The sequence below is a fragment of the Rhagoletis zephyria genome, unplaced genomic scaffold, assembly GCF_001687245.7.
Source record: "Rhagoletis zephyria isolate East Lansing unplaced genomic scaffold, Rhagoletis_zephyria_1.1 Rzeph_scaffold_00284, whole genome shotgun sequence".
NCBI classification, from domain to species: Eukaryota; Metazoa; Arthropoda; class Insecta; order Diptera; family Tephritidae; genus Rhagoletis; species Rhagoletis zephyria.
The window spans coordinates 115,065-119,711 of record NW_016157368.1 but is presented as its reverse complement, the minus strand read 5'-3'; the positions used below and the strand labels follow the sequence as shown (position 1 = coordinate 119,711).

General features: G+C 35.9%; 1 long non-coding RNA gene across 1 annotated transcript; it reads right to left on the bottom strand.

Annotated features, from left to right (window-relative positions):
• Positions 1-408: 408 nt before the first annotated feature.
• LOC108358686 (uncharacterized) lies at positions 409-1,758 on the bottom strand. The gene is made up of 3 exons (XR_001846815.1): positions 1,420-1,758; positions 1,019-1,357; positions 409-957 (listed from the first exon to the last, which is right to left on the bottom strand). It is a non-coding gene; the product is annotated as an uncharacterized LOC108358686 (long non-coding RNA).
• Between the last annotated feature and the right edge of the window lie 2,889 nt (positions 1,759-4,647).

The window sequence follows — 4,647 nt, the reverse complement described above, 5'->3', positions numbered from 1 at the left end:
TTAGTCATTTATAGGTTCAGGACTCTATCCGCTTTCAGACACGTCAAGTCTTGAAAGCAATTTTTATCGCATTCTCTTTTGTGTTTTCTCTTTGCTTCCACACGCGTCAAGTTTTATTGAATTCAAGTCCTAGGATATTTAAATGGGAAGCAACGAAAAGATCAAAAGGGAACAAGAAAACTTGAAACGAATTGACGGTAGGGAGGTATCTGTACTCTTCCCACCTCCTTCGCCAACGAACGAGCAGACTTGAAAGCAAGACTTGACGTGTCTGAAAGGGGACCAACTGTGGGTGCTTTAAGATTCATTTTGTAAATATGGACAAAAACAATTGCGATATTTTAGATTATGGATTTTATTCGTGCAATTTTTTATGTTTAATATTTTTGAGAACACATTTTGGTTTTGTTGTATGCTTTTATTGCATGCCTTCAACTTTTTTACTTTAAGTTATTATGGTGAAGATATGCCTTCAGCCTTTGTCAAGCACTTAAGCTAGGTGCGTGAAATTTAGCCTATGCGCGTAAAAGCATGGAATAGGTATACGGTTGTGTTGCCGCGATTCTCCAACATCTTGTCAAAGTAGAATACATGTTGGTGGCTATTACGGAATTCATCGTAGTCCGATTTTTCATAAAATCTACGAAAAAGCGATCACTGAATCTGAACTGCTACGAATGTGTATATTCAAAGCATACGCTGCGCTCGTAGCTACTTGAATTCAATAGCATTTTCGTAGATTTCACGAAAAATCGGACTATGATGGATTCTGTGATAGCCTTGATTAGGGCGTGCGATTATCGTGCCCCAGAAACTCCAACAAACGACAAATGGACTCTCCAATAATAGTCGAACGTAAATGACTAACGTGCACCTATATGAGATACGTTGCTTGCGGCAAGTTGGCAGGTTAACGCCAGACCGTAAGAGGTTGGAAATCACACGAACAGCATAATCCTTACATTTGATAATAAAATTGTTGTAAATATTTGCACTAACATAACTATAAATTGTATACCTTTTGAGAAACACATTAATGAAGCGAGCACTTGCAACCTCAATTTAAGCCACAAGTAGCGATTGAACACCATGTTTATTTATTTCGTTGGCCATATCTCTGGGCGATTTATTTGTGCCAGCAGCCTTTAGTGTTTTTGCCAATGACATGGCACGATTGCACTGATAATAACAAAATTTAGCCGCAGTTGCATTCACACGTGATATAATAGCTGGTGTAGGCAAGCTGTAGGAATTCCCAGGATATGGCGTGTGAGGCACCGACGGCGGTGGGCAGTATCGCTGGTACATATTTACCAAAAACAGAAGTGGTTGAGGCGTTTTGTTCTGCTACAATAGCCTGCAATGATGACATGTCCTATAATGTCGACGAACATAGATATAAAATTGAAAATGACTAACCTTATTCAGAATTGCTAATCCATGTTTTAGCTTCATGTTCTCAGTTTCCAACGTTGTGTTCTCTTGATCATCTTCAATTTCAAGTCCCTCGTCATGTTTTATATTTTCTATTTATGTACGAAAGTGGGCTGTCAGATGCTCTACATATACAAATAAAAAAATGTTTAACATGCTCTACATGTAGCTGGAGCTAATGGCCAATATATTGCAACCACACTTATTGCTGCAGCGGCAGCGAGAGATTTCGAAGATTTCGAGATATTAGGTGCGTTCGACAAGTCAAAAATTTGTAATAGTTTTCCAAATTTTTACTGGATGGCGTTCGATAACGACAAAAAATTATCCAACACACAAAAATGGAGAGAGCAAGCGTTCATTTTGATGCAAGAGAAGCGTTCATTTTGTACTGGCAAAATTTTAGTCAGCAAAAATTATCCAACACGAAAACATATGATCACAAAACATATGGTTGCAATTTTTGTAAACAAACAAATTTGCATTTTCTGAGTTTTGGTATTTATATGCTTTTTGGCTGCCTGCTATGTGACTTTATGATAGCGCCAACTAGTTTTTACTTCTAGAAATGTTCCTGGCGAACATTGAACGTTCACTTTCCTTTTTTCTTCTATGGAGGCAACATGAATTTCAGTTTGTTTACAAATAAAACATAAACAAAGTCAGCTGGTGTGTCTTCTTCTTCCGGTTTTTGCAAGTAATGGCTAATTTCCTGTTCGTTTACTTTTTTGCTTTTTCATCTCTTTGGGAGAGAATTTTCGCTTACTCTCTTGATTTTGATTGTTGGCTGGTGTTGGCTAATTTTGTTATCGAACGCAACTTACGTCTTGGCTGTGAATGAGAAAATAGGACATGAATTGGCACTGTGGAATTCTAATGCTCACATTATACATAGATATATAGATGTGAGGGGATTCCGGCTGATTTGGAAGACCACCTTTGGTCACGTCCAAAACGTACTTACCAAGAAGAAAACCCGCAGGGGTTGAAGTAGTTTTCCTTGCAATCAGCGTTGATGATGCTTTGCTTGTAATTTGTGGTCTGAAAATAAAGAAAATTGCATTAATAAAATGTTAAACACATCAAATCAATAAATTTCAATAATTTTTGCCATTTCACAAACCGAATTACCAACACAGTATATGTATACAATAATAAACCTTTTCGCAGTTCTTCACCAATTGGTCCCCGAGGAGTACTTTTGGGTTGTGTGCAGCGTTTTCGTTTTGTGCGCACGGCAACACTTACTGTGGGGAATTTCGCCTGATGATTAGAAATAAGTCTTCTCGGGGATAAAATTTATATAATTGTGCTATTTATGAACAAAATGTATGTTAAATATAGTATCAATGCTTAATTAAGAGTAATATCAATAGTTAAGTACATAATTAACGCTTGTGTTTCTATAAAAAAAAGCGTGAATTTTGTGTATCTATCANTATTAATGGTTAAGTACATAATTAACGCTTGTGTTTTTATAAAAAACGTGAATTTTGTGTATTTATCAAAAAAACTCTAAATTTTATTTAGATCTTTATTCCAAAAACACAAGGTTTGTTTAGTTAAAGAGATTCCAATGCCGCCCAGCGCATTTGCCCAGACAGCTCATTAAGCACACCCAAGTTTGAGCGGAACTCCCCAAAAATACATAACATCAAAGTATAGAATATCACAAATATGAATCATACACACATACAATAGCAATTGTTGTGAATTGCTACCGTATAAATTCAAGACACGCATTTAGTTGGAGAGTACGTTGGTTATGGCGGTCATAAGTTCAGCCAACACATTCAATGGTCCATTACGCGGAGCTGTTCCAATATAATGAGTAAATTTTAGTGAACCTCACAAGCCACTGCCTCTGGCTACAAGCTGGATATCTGAATATTGGAAAATAAATAGCAATTATCTTTTTAAAATGATAAGAAAAGTGTTTGTTTACAAAATTACCTATGCCACTCTGCCTTAGTACGGTTATTGCTCCCTTTCATACCACAGTAATTTTATATGCAACTCTGAATCAGCAAAATTCATGCTCCTTCTCATTATCAACCCTGATCAGATTTTACCCCCGAAGAGTACTCAAAAAGGTTTATTACTGTATATACTGTGTTACCAAGAAATAGAAACTCACCGCGATGCGATACAGAAAGAAAGAAAACCAACAGGGCTGCATTTTCTTGGTAAACAACACAAGCGCTCAGAGCAATCTGATCCGCAATATTATTTTTTGAAAAATAAGAGTTGAAAAGAGTTTTTAAACATGATTATCACATTATCTAATTAGCGCACACTATTGTGTTTATTTTTAGTAGATATAATTGTATTATCTCCGACTTTTGTTCAATGTTTTCTAATATTTGTTCTTTTGGCATGCAAAAGCAACCATGCGCTCAATTTCTTGTGGGGAAATTTGGTCCCCATTGAGGACTTCCACCACGAAACAGCTACAAAAACCAAAACCTTTTCTACTGGTATACTGTGAGTCAAGGATGACATGATATGAAACTCTCTCATTTTGCTTCCGAGAATCTAACTTAAACTCGTTTTCTGACTTGGCAGCACTGTCAAATAAAGTTGGACTGAACAGCTGACAAGCAAAATAGCGAGCTGCCCCTAGATACGCACAAAAAACACCGATTTAATTCTAATGGATTTCTTGCAAACACATTAAAAAATTATGCTTAAAGATAGTGTTTGCAAGAGAAAACATTTTATATGTTAATTTTTAACACTAAATAATTAAGAAGATACTGAACATCTAAAATATTTTCTTGTTTGGTTAAATAAAAAAATTCACAAAAATTTGCTCAATAAATCTCCCAACATTATTTTCGCTGCTGTCGCAATATTGGGGGATGTTATAAAAATGAACCTTTTCACAGCGCTCTCACAAGAAAAAGAGTTTCGTATCATGTCATCTTTTCTGTGAGCAGTGTTGCCAGAACTTTTTGGGCCGACCGGCTAGATTGGCAAAAAAAAAGCGGCTAAAAACGGCTAAAATGTTTTAGTGAAATTTCACATAGACTCTGGCAAAAAACGGCTAAAATGTTTTAGTGAAAATCCACATGCTTTATTTAAATAAATCGCAAGAAACGAAAGACTAGTTAACACCATTAATTTATATCGAGTGTATATTCCTCATCATCAAATGAATCACTATTGTATATATCACCTGAATTCATTAATTTTAAGAGATCGTCATCTACA